This window comes from Crocuta crocuta, unplaced genomic scaffold (assembly GCF_008692635.1).
Source record: "Crocuta crocuta isolate KB4526 unplaced genomic scaffold, BGI_CrCroc_1.0 scaffold31, whole genome shotgun sequence".
NCBI classification, from domain to species: Eukaryota; Metazoa; Chordata; class Mammalia; order Carnivora; family Hyaenidae; genus Crocuta; species Crocuta crocuta.
Window position 1 is genome coordinate 3,888,362 of NW_027528362.1, and position 12,762 is coordinate 3,901,123.

The window sequence follows — 12,762 nt, forward strand, 5'->3', positions numbered from 1 at the left end:
AAATTAACGCTGGAGTACGGTTGTTCCTAATTTAGTGCATCATTGAGCCTCGCGTTTCCTGCTCTGTGGGTTTCTGCTATGTAAATATTGCAGTGGTGATGCGCAATCTGTCTCCACTTTGTGCCAGTAACACTTAAATTAGGTGTCGCCTGAAGGAAGATTTTATGCTACTTGCAGCATTGTCAGTTAATTATCTTAAAGGTTATTTGCAGTAATACCGTTTGACTCTTTTTAAGAGAATGGGGGAAAGTTGCATTTATAAATCTATCCTAGAGGTAATATCTGAACTCGGCCTTGTTACTTACGTAAGAAGTGGAGTTTTAATACCTACGACACAAAAGTACTTAGGGGAGAAAGAATGTTGAAACATTACCAATGTTCTAAATCTTAAACAGTCCCCCTTACAAAAAAAAAAAAGACAAAACTGGCTCTGGGTGGTGAACTGGTGACATCAGTGTGAGAGGTACCACTTAACACTTTTCACTGGCAGTAAAAACACCTAAAAATCCCTGGACTTGGAAATGAGGGTAACAGTATTAAGTGGGTCACTCCCTCCCTCTCATTATGGATACCTGCCTTCAGCTCTGACCTTGCACACACATTCACCCTCACACACTCACAGGCTCATCGGTGCACAAACCTGCACTTAAAATCCAAAGGCAAAATGTGTGATATTAGAAACATGCCATTTGGACTGACACCAATTTCAGGATAGATAGTGTTCTTTGATTTCAAATCAGGAGTGGCTATCGGAGAAACACTGCAGTTTATAGAAAAATATTTTGAAGCTGACATTGCTTTTTATGTTCATTTCTATATCTTGACTCCAAAACCCAGGTGCTCCATGAATACACATAAATATTCACCTAAGAAAAGAGCCATGTGCTTTTCCATTCATACATGTAGATAACTCCATCCACTCCCCTCTCCTGCCTGTGCCTATTGCAGACACTCACTGAATGTTCTACACCTCTCTGTGTGTTTCTTCTGCCAGCTCAGGATATGCATGTGATAAATACTTCCTACTAAAATAATAAACTGAGGCAAAATATGGGTCATCAAAATGGCAGACCAAGCAGAGTTCCAGTCTGGGTCGACACGGCCTCTATTCACAGTCTGCCCTGGTTTTCACGTTGGATCATATCAAAGGATGCCACTGGCATTGTAAGCAGCTAGGAGTATGGAAGAGGTCACCCTAAATTTCGGTAGCCAACAGGCAAAATTCAAACTAGAAACATACTCTTGCTGGCATGTAAGTTCTTGAATGAAAGCAAAAACAACACTTTTCTATTTTATCTTAAAAGTATTATTCCCAAACAGAATTGTCCCAAAGTGTCCTTGCCTTTTGATGGTGGCAACTTAAATGTTAAATTCTGAACTGGCTTTTCATTCTTTTTCTTTCTTTTTCTTTTTTTTAATAAGAAATGCTCTCTTGTTGGAGTATAAGCTTTCACAACAGTGTGACAGGACAGCTTTTCTTAACACAAAACCACAGAAATGAGAGCAGAAGGGAGACTTACTATTAGGTCATTTCCTCCCTGCCCCATTGCTGTAGGTTTGTTTCCTACAGCAAATTCTCCTGGTGCTTTGTCCAGCAAGGTTTAAATGATTCAAGTAATGGGGCTTCCAGTGGGGACATATGGTTATTTTATCCTGTTCGCATGTTTCTTTCACTTTGCCTATAAATTGGCTGGTCACAAAAATTGGGTCTGCAGGTAGGTGACTCTGGGTCTTGAAGGGTCTTAGGGTTTAAATAATGTGCGATCTGTTTCTAAAGATTCAGTATAAATAGGTTGCTCAATTGTATAAAGTATTGCTTCCAACAAACATCTAATCTGTTTTATTTTGAGCGTGATCCACTGATGAAAACATATACCCTTGGATATTTTGTCCAAAGCACAGGTGACTCTTTCAGCTATGAGAAACTGATAGTTTGTGTCCTAGTGAGACAGTTATAAATTTCCAAAAGACTTTTTTCCCCTGCTCTGATGAAAATTTCATTCAAGTAATGTTTTTAAGTAGAAATGACCCAAGAAAGCAAAATTATATATTTTTGCTTTGCTCTACTTCTGATAAATTATATTTAAATTCTATTCTGCCCAGAGACCAAAGTCCTAGCTAAAGTTCACAGGTAATGCTGGGCCATTTGTGTTTGCTATAGTAACAATAATTATTCTTGTTCCATAACTATAATAATTATTATCAAAAAGATAAGTTCGACCTTTTCTCCCATCCCTTCCAAATAACAAAATTTGTGGAAATACTTAGATCACTGGAGTTAGTGTTTGATTTGGTGTCACAGAATTTTTTGTTGTTTTATTTTAATTAGAGGTTCTTATGAATTACAGTCTGATGTCCCCTTAGTCTAATGTCAGATAAAAAATACATTAAAAAATAATAATCTGCTCATATAATCTGTCACCATTTGGCATAATGGTACCATTTGGGGTAATAATACTAGTGACTGCTTTGTTTCAGGAAACTATAGATACTTACAGGCTTCTAAAGAATTTTCCCTGGCAAAACAGTCCCCACTAATAAGAATTGGGCTATAGATTGACCTTAGGGACTCACATTCATCTTCTTTTATTAAAATCTGTTGGAAAAAGCTTAAACATTTCAGAATACTCTATGCTTCTATTTTAATTCCCATAAGCTGAAATATGTCTAACTTACATGAGTTGTGAGACATATATCCTCAATATGAATCAAACTTGAGTCTTTCTCCCATCCTTCCAGAAAAATATATTTTGAGATACAACCGTCATGTCATTAATTATTTTAACTTCAAATAATTTGGTAGAAACTGTAGCCAGGATAAATTACTTTCCACGTGATTTATTTTAAATTTATAAAGGATTTTCTTAAAGGTTAATTTTATTTCTGATGTTGTTTTTTCCATAACAATGGCAATTCCTCTATTTGAAAATTCTCCATTCAGAACTGAATTTAGAATTGCTTATTAAAAAATTTTTTTATCAACTAAAAATTGTATATAGTATGAAAATTGGATAACTGAAATGAAAACATCTCAAGCAAATATTATGTCATGTTATATATTATATAACTTACATGTTAAGTATAAATATTTATGCAATATATATACATTCATCTGTTATGATGGAGCATACTTTTCATATCTCTATTATAAACTCAGTGCTAAATTTTTTCTCTTTTTGAATTCGTATCTTCTTGGGCAAAAATGACAGCTAAAGGAAATGATTGATAGGTAATCCTAGGATATCTTAATATAAGAATTCATCATTTCTTTATAAATAGAGACTCTTAACAGAAAATGTGAAAGAATAGCAAAGTGTATTACATGTGATAGATTTTAAAGATACTTTGCTAGAATATTCCTGTTCCTGCAGTATCCTACCACAAATACGGCTGTGCATCACTTTCAGTTTTACTCATATCATTATCATAGGTGCTTCATTTGGTTTCAGAAGGATTTCGTTTAACTTTTTCGTTATTTTTCATTTGTTACAGCTTCGCAAGCTGGCTAAAAACCAAGGAAAGGGAAATGTTCCTGTCTAAAATCTAGGTTCAGTTAACAATTATAAAGGTCAAAAACAAGGTTGCTATTTGACATAATAACTGTAAACATCAGTGAAACATTCTAATTTCACTCGCAAGAAAACAATAATGCAAATTAATAAGTTTACTTTAATAAGCAAACCCTCTGCTGGAATATAAATTGGGAATTTATATCTTAATACAGACAGACTTTTTTTTTTCCTCATGTAAGTCTTTTCATCTAGAGAATTACAAAGAATAATCCCCCCTCCCTCCACATACTGAAAGCAAATTATTTTCATAGGTATCTGATTGCGGCTCATACACCTTTCATTTGTGTTTCCAAATGCAGGGCTTTACAAAAGAAATACTGCTTGGGCCAGATGGCCTTCTAGAAGACTCCCTGAGAGAACTCAGAAGTCTCTCTAGCCAAAAATATTGTTTCCGCTTATTCAAGTGCCAGAAATCCCACTGCCACTCTTTCACGCAGATCAAATAAACCATCTAAAGATTTGGTTGTTGTCTTTGTCAGCTGAAAGGGTTGATTCCACTAATAGACAACAATGTACCGTCCCACACCCATGTCCCACCACCCACAGCCTTTTCCTCTTTATTTGTAAGCAGGAATACGAAAATTAGAACCGAGTGATGTCTAGTGAAAATGAAAGATGAAGGAACACAACCCTACTTGTGAGATGCATAATTATTACATTTCCCCCTTTATCTCCTTGTTCATTTAATATTTTTAGAATTATATGCCATAGTTTTGACTTTAGAAAGTCAAATTCTTTAACAAGCTGAGAGTCTGCCTATGAGGACTTCAAGGCTGATATGATTCACAACAAATTGCAGATTTCTAAACATTTAAATCAAGGCAATACCATTCTGGTGATGATAGATCCTATTTCACATAGTTTTAGTGACAAATGGTTCAGTACTAGAGGATAAGACATTGTATATGTAGGTTAAATCTGATGAATTTTTAAAGTTGTTTGCTTCAACCTTAATTTATAGCATGTTCTTAGGGATATTTTAATCAAAATATTTATATTCTGATTTATATTCTCAAGAATTTTTTTTTGCTCAATTTCAATTAAAAACATAATTCTTTTAGTTGGATAAAATCTCAGAAATCTTCTGGTTAAATCCTTTCAGTTTATAGCTTAATACACTGAGACTCAAAAAAGGTTTAGGAGCTACCCGAGCTCACTCAAAGCCAAGGTGGTGATAGAGCCCCAACCAGAATTCAGGGCGAGCTTGATAAATAAAGATATGAACATAGTTGGCATCTGTGTTCATTTCTCGTGGTTTCATATCAATGTGGTTTCACTTGGGTCACGGTGAACCCCAGGCCAATGACCAAAACTGGACAGAGCCTTCAAAGTATTCCGTCACAAACAAAATGTGAATTTGGTTAGTTCACATTAGTATGTTGTTCTTAGTCATATACTTTTTTTTCTTTCCTGAGTAGAAACTGATGAGGAGGAAAGAGCAGAGAGTATCTGTGTGCCTTCCCAGCACTCCCTGCCTCATTCCCCACATGGCGCCCTCCTTCCCAATTCTGCCCTGCCCCAGAAAGACTTCTCTGCTCTGATCACTGCGCACCCGTTCTGTTTTATTAGTCATCTTTCATTCTATCTCCCAGCGTAGATTGGAAACTCTCCGAGCTACACTGGGAGCCTTTGGCAAAGAGGCCGTATCTCGCCCTGAGCCCCGTTTCATCTCCCTCGAAGGACAGGTTCCCAGTGTCCTGTTCTCACTTACACCTGTGGTTGCACAAACACACCATGGCTTTCAGTGTCTTTAATAGCAAGATCCAAATACAGGCCATGAAAGGATGGTTTTACTCCTTGGACGTCTCTCTTTTTTTCCTTGTAGAGTGTTTCTTTTTTTGTGTGTGTTTGGATCTGTATGTGTGTACTCTATGTATGGCTTTCCTGTTACTTCCTTGTTTTTCCTTTCCCTGAATTCTTACTTGTTTCCTCTTTTATCTCATTTTGATTCTCTCTTTTTTCTTTCCTCTTATTCTTTATCTCTCTTTATCCCACCACCATCCATCCATTGCCTTCTCTCCTTTAACTGATTATAGTAAGAAAAGTTCAGAGCATTCTTTGAATTTTTTGTTGTAGTTATTAAGGAATTTTATAAATCTTTTTGTATTGAAAGCAGGCAAATGGAATTTTTATTGTATTAAAAAATATAAATCAAGAGTTTCTACAAATTCTTTTTTTTTTTTTTTAATTTCAGGTTAGTGGACCTGAATGAAAAGAAAGTAGGGAACTTTCTCACCATCACCGTAGAGAGTAAAGAATTCTGTCTGCTGAATCACATACCTCCCCACAGCATCTTGGACAGAAATAGGTATACAATATACATTTAGTAAATACTATTTAGCAAACTAGTTTCTAAGTTTCTGACACTGCTAAAAAGAAATTATTCACTGTACTTTTAACATTTCATATCATACTGACTTTTTGTTCCCTTCAGAATTGAAAGAAAATCTTTTCACCAGTTATTTCATCATTGTTCATCAGTTATATTTTATTATATCTTAAAGTTTAAAGGGACTTTGAATTAATGTTAGTTTATTTAGATGTGTTTTCCAAAGAAAGAATGAGCCGACAGAGTACAAAATAGCAGTTTAATATTATTGCTCTTAGCTATAAGCTGCTTTAAAATGACTTCCACTCTGTGTTTTTCTCATAGGCAATACCAGCTTAAATATGACATAAAATATTCTAAATTAAATAAAAATGTTTACATGTTTAACTCAGTGTTAAAAATAAAACTATTTTCAAGATTTCTGGCTTAAAAAAATCAGGGGAGCCTGGGTGGCTCAGTCGGTTAAGCATCCGACTTCGGCTCAGGCCATGATCTCATGGTTCGTGGGTTCAAGCCCCATGTCAGGCTCTGTGCTGACAGCCAGCTCAGAGCCTGGAGCCTGTTTCACATTCTGTATCTCCCTCCCTCTCTGACCTCCCCTGCTCACGCTCTCTCTCTCTCAGAAATAAATAAAACATTAAAAAAAATTTTTTTTAAATCTAAGAGGGAGGTGATAGTTGCAAACCTCTATATTAACTATCAACCCATTCATTGTACACGTAACAGTGGGTGAATCTTATGGTATGCAAATTATACCTTGATAAAGCTATTAAAAAAATCCAGAAAATTAAGTGCAACCTCTAATGAGCTAGCAAATGTGGAAACTCCTTTAGATTGCAATACACTTATAAATCCAAGTGTTTCACTTCAGTAGGTAGCTTTCCATGTGGCATACTTGGCCAGGTTTTTCTAAACTTCCTTGTCAAAAGATAATTTAAAGTAAAGACTTGTCTGTCCCTGTCTGGTCATCCTGCCTGAATATTTTTAAAGATACATCTTGCAGCCTACATTTCATGGGCTCTGAGAAGAATTTTCAAAACGAAGGCACCTTTGATCTCCCCTCTCCGTTTGTGAAATAAGGATGGCTCTGGTCCACTGAGACCCTCCATCTGGGCAAGCAGACAACACAGGACTGGTCACATATTAAGATAATTGACCCGAACATTCACCTCTGCTCTCCTTCCTCCTGTCCAGCCACCTCTGTCTTCCCAGCCAAGTTCATCTCGCAAGCCTTCCACTATCTCTTCTTTTCTCCTCCAGCCTCCTAAAACTTGGTAAAGTCCCCAAACAACCTTACTGGAGTATAACACAAATGTTTCTATTTTCCATGCAGGGCTAATGCTAAGTGATTTCATGCTTCCTTTTTAAAAAGCAAAATGTTAATGATGTCTATTCATTTTACATTCACTCAGTTTCCACATTCTGGGGAATTTCCTCCTTTTTATATAAATGCATCGGGCCATTTGCCTTTGCCAGTATTCTTTTTTTTTTTAAATTTTTTTAATGTTTTATTTATTTCTAGGAGAGAGAGAGAGAGAGAGACAGCGTGAGCAGGGGAGGGTCAGAGAGAGAGGGAGTGATAGACTCTGAAACAGGCTCCAGGCTCTGAGCTGGCAGTCAGCACAGAGCCCGACGCGGGGCTCGAACCCACGAACCGCGAGATCATGACGCTTAACTGACTAAGCCACCCGGGCGCCCCGCCTTTGCCAGTATTCTTCCTTCTCCTGCTCTCCGTTGCTGGAAACCCTGTTCTGTTTTACTGCCTCCTCTGGTGTAAGCGATGCTCCCGATACCAGGTCACCTGTGTTTTATTAGAATCTCCTCAGCTGATAGTGTGAGCTTTTAAATTCTTTTAAATGTACTTGTTTTCAAATACCGATGCGTGTCAGATTCTGTCACACCCCGAGTCTAGTTTCTTAAAGGGACAATTCAGTCTATGATTTACAGTTTAGAGGGAGCAGGAAGCTTCAGGCATGAATTGGCCTCTACTCATTGCACCTTCCAGAATGTTGACGTCCAGAATGTTGACGTCCCTCAGAACCCTCAAAGCTGCTCTGAAGTCATAAAATCCTGTTATAATTCAAATACTGTACACCTCACTGCACAGTGATAAGTTGAATTAAATAAGATAAATAAATAAGTGGAATTAAATAAATTAAAATAAGTAGAATTAAATCATCTCCAGCCAAAGAGCCTAAGTGTCCATCAACAGATGAATGGATCAAGAAGATGTGGTTTATCNGCATTGGCTGCACTAGTGGCAGCAGGTTCAGAAAGGACAGTCACAGCAGCGGTGACAGGAATGGTCATGGTGGCAGCAATGGCAGCTCCCACGTACTGAGAGCCTGTTGCAGGACAGGCTGTTGCATACATTATTTAATTCTCAAAACAGTTCTCTAAGGGAGGTATTGTCATCCCCATATTACAGGTGAAGAAACTGAGGCTCAGAAAAGTAACATTGTTTGCTACGGATCCCACATAGCTAGGAAAAGGCAAAGCTTGGTTCAAGGTGTAGCTGACCCCAAAGCCCATATTCCTAACCTCTGCACCAAAGTGACTTAAGAGAAACAAGACCCTTTCTCTGTATGTATCTGTGTGCACTTTTTGTTTCGGCTACAGAACACCACCTCAGAACGCCCATCCTGGAGGGTTGCCAACTTCTGCTTGGTGGAAGGTCCCAGAGGGGCTGCCTGGACAGGAGATCCTTGGTGACCTCTTGGGCCACTACTAACCTGGCCGCTGGAAATGTCCTGGGGAGTATATGGGGTGCTGTCTTCCATGCCCCACTGATGGTTCTGTGCTCTGAGTTTGTAGAGTCAAGAGCTACAGGGGAAGAGATGGAGGAAAGGAGGCAGCTTCTCCAGGCTTTTTCACCTTTCAGAAATCGGAAAATAAATCCGATAGGTTGTCCAAGATGCAGGATCCCCGACACCCCATGTCCCTTCTAAGGCTGTGTCTGAGGCAGGGGCCAAAATGCCTTCCCAAGCAGTTCAACAGGCCTGAATTGTCACTGCATTCTCCAGATAGGCTCAAAACTAACCCCCCTTCAGATATTCCAAGTATTACATTCTGAGGAATCATTTAAAGGGCTTCCCTATCAGGGGAGCCTGGGTGGCTTAGTCGGTTAAGCGTCCAACTTTCACTTAGGTCATGATCTCGCGGTTCGTGGGTTCGAGCCCTGCGTCGGGCTCTGTGCTGAGTGCCAGCTCAGAGCCTGGAGCCTCTTTCGGTCTGTGACTCCCTCTCTCTCTGACCCTGGCCTGCTCACGCTGTCTCTCTCCTAGAAATAAATAAAAAATATTTTTAAAAAAATAAAATAAAGGACTTCCCTATCAAAGCCATGGAGTGTCACTAGTCAGAATTCCAGGGCTGGTAGTAGCGACCCATCAACCCAATGTGAATTGTTGACCATGTTGAATGACTTCAGTTGAACTTTTAGAAATTCATGTAGAGCTACATTAGCATCTAAAACTTTCTGGCCATAGCAGGAATTGGCTATTGAATTTTAATTCAAAATATTATTAAAATATCTATCAAATTATCACTACAATTTAGGTGTTAAAATAAGAAAAACATGTTCTCTATTTCCCAAGTCTTCAGAAATATCTTTTACTCCCTTAATGGCAATTTTGAAAGACATGTTTCTAATAAAGCAAATGGTTACCGTTACTCAGAAACACATACAAGGATCAAATGTCACCTCCTGTAATCTTTCTTACAAATGCTTTAGGTTCTTTGAGAACTTAAAATGTCATTCACATATTTATTACTGATTTTTTTTCTCACTGAAACCATCCTTCAGTATTTCTGATATCATAATAATTATCGTATAAACTGTCAAGTGGAAACTCAGGATGGAAGCATGTTATATTTCAGTTGTTCCCGAATTCGGTTATTGAAATTACATTTCCAGGGCACCTAGGTGACTCAGTCGGTTAAGCGTCTGCCTCTTGATTTTGCCTCAGGTTATGATCTCATGGTTCTTGAATTAGAACCCTACATTGGGCTGTGCACAGATAGCACAGATCCTGCTTGGGAATCCCTCTCCCCCCCTCTCTCTCTCTCTCTCTCTCTCTCTCTCTCTCTGCCCCTCCCTTGCTCCTGTGCATGTGTGTGCTCTCTCTCTCTCTCAAACATTAAATTTTTTTAAATTTGTAATTATATTTGCACATATTTGCTTATTTGTACCTTCTGTATATATCATTTATTTCAGCCTCATCCTAAGTAGTAATATCTCTGAAATAAGCTTAGATATGAGTTATTTTTTTAATTACATCAAAATTTAAAAATTTAAATATATATTATATTAAAAATATATATTAAATTTTTTGTATTTAAATATTTTTCTATATTTATCTCAGGACTGCTGTTACCAGTGTAATTTAGGGTACACCACTTAGTGGGAAGAGTTTGGGATTTGGGGTGATAAACCTTAGATTCTGGTCCTTTTCTTCCTATAAGTTCCTTTAAAAAGGTTAACTAAATCCGAACTGGCTTTTGCATCTATAAAACAGAAAGTACCATGCCCTCTCTCCTGCAACAGAGAAAATGTCTTTGAAATGTTTTGTAAAATCATAAAGTACTATTCGATGAAAAANCCTTTTTTTTTTTTTTTTTTTTTTTTTTTGGTAATGGGTCTTCCTGATAAGATTACATGCCTCCAGGTTTTAGTTTGGAAGTGAATATTACAGGCTTTCTAAGGACTATGGTTAGCTAGAGTATAGGCTACAGTTGCTGAGGAAATCAGATTTCCTCCTCAAGGGAGAATGAACATCCTTCCCCTAACTCCAGCCCCCTCCACTGGTGCCCAGGTCAATCCATCTACAATGGTCCCACTCAGAAACAAAGCTGGACTGGGCCAACTCTTAGCTTTCCCATTGTTTGTTCCCCAGATCCCCATTAGAAGGAAAATGCCCAGAATAAAGGAAAGGAACAGGTCATTCGATCTCATTCCCTCAGGGTCCAAGAAAGAGCAAGTTTTGGTCTACCAGGGCATGCAGCAAGAACAGAGAGATTCCATTGGGTTCCAGTCCAGCTTCATCAAGCAGAGGCAGTATTGTGTCTTGTCGTAAGGGAAGTCAAGCAGCTGATGAATAACAGAACCAGCAGTCATCCCTATTAATTTAGGCTGAATTAGGCTTCCTTTCCTTAACGCTAGAGAATCCTATTCAGCATAGACAGATGCAGTATCTCATACTGTGGTCCTCCATTTTGCTTGACTTGTTGAATCACTGGTGAGCAGAGGCATGGGAGGCTCTTGCAGAACAGAGAAAGCCAACCCCACCGGTTTGTCTCTACGTGCTGTTCNTTTTCTTTAGAGGGAGACAGGAAGTGAGTGTGCACAAGCAAGACAGAGGTGGAGGGGAGCAGGGAAAGAGAGAGAGAAAGAAAGAGAGAGAGAGAAAGAGAGAGAGAATCTCTAGCAGGCTCCATGCTGAACATGGTCCCGCTCAGGGCTCAATCCTGCAACCCTGGGATCATGACCTGAGCTGAAATTAAAAATTGGACACTCAACTGACTGGCCCACCCAAGCACCCCAAAACCTGGCTTTAAATGTACCTATTTTGGCCAGACCACCTCCATTTTAGTGGCTCTGTTTCTCTGTAGCTCCTCAGTCCTTAAATGCTACAAATGTGACAGACTTGCTTGCACTTTAACTGTTAAATCATTTGCATGAGTTAACCTGACCCCAACCTAACATCACATTTGTTGAGGTAAGTCTCTGTGTTCTACTGGAGGCTCAGCAAGTGTTAGCCAGCTGACCAGTGGTATCACCAGACCAGGGAAAGATCACGTGGCACAGAAAGATGCCTGCAGATGAAGGAAAGGAGATGGGTAAGATAGATAGCATCTTCCCATATCACTCTCCCCTCAGTCATCCAACTCAAGCCCCACAAAAAGCCAAGCTCCCCTCAAAACCATCTTCCTAGTACTGGATTCTGGGGATTCAAAGATGTATGAGATTCTTCCCTTAAAAGTCTCACAGCTTAGTGAGAAAGACAGCAGTGTAAACAGATCATTACAATAGAATGTGACAAGGGTTGTAATGAGAGCCTGTATAGAGAAAGGAAGGTGAGGGATACCTGGCTGGCTCAGTAGAGCATGTGACTTTTTTTTTTTTTTTTTAAGTGAGCTCTGTGCCCCATATGGGGCTTGAACCCATGACCCTGAACCCATGACCCTAAGATCAAGAATTGCATGCTCTACTTACTGAGCCAGCCAGGCACCTAGAACCTGTGACTTTTGAACTCAGGTGGTGGGTTTGAGCCCATATTGGGTGTAGAGTTTACTTAAAAAAAAAAAAAAAAAGGAGAGATCAGCCCTACCAGGAAAATCTAGAAATGCGTCATAGACATAACATCTTCTGACATTTTGAAGCATGAGGAATTTATAGCACAGACAAGGAGAGGTGCTTTGGAGCAGAGAATAGAATATATGGGAAAGGTACAGAAGAGTGTGTGTGTGGGTGGATGGGTGGGTAGATTAGCAGGAGACAAGGCTGAGAATAACAGGTGGGGGGGGGGTTGTCTCCTCATGGGGAGCTCTGGTAAGGAGATGTCCCTTGATTTTGTAAGTCCAAAGGGAGCCAAAGCCAGGGTTAAGCAAATGGATCATCCTGTCTAGTGTTTTGGAAACAAGATGATCCCAATTAGGAAGGTGCACCTGCCCAGTAAGTGTACCAGCAATCTCAGTGAGACCTCCCCATGGGGCTCTGGGTGCCCGGCAACCAAACTCACATCCTTAGAAGGAATGTCATAACTGAGTCACGAGGAGACCAAAACCATACTAGGGCCTCCCCAAGGACTCTCCAGGGTGATAGGCTGAAAAACCAGGAAAAAAGAATTAAACAGTGTCCTTCTG

At 39.1% G+C, this 12,762-nt stretch overlaps 1 protein-coding gene across 1 annotated transcript in view; it reads left to right on the plus strand.

The window, feature by feature from the left end:
• Window positions 1-12,762, plus strand: part of CLYBL (citramalyl-CoA lyase) — a 110,923-nt gene that overhangs the window by 91,923 nt on the left and 6,238 nt on the right. The gene's annotated exons all lie outside the window — the stretch shown is intronic.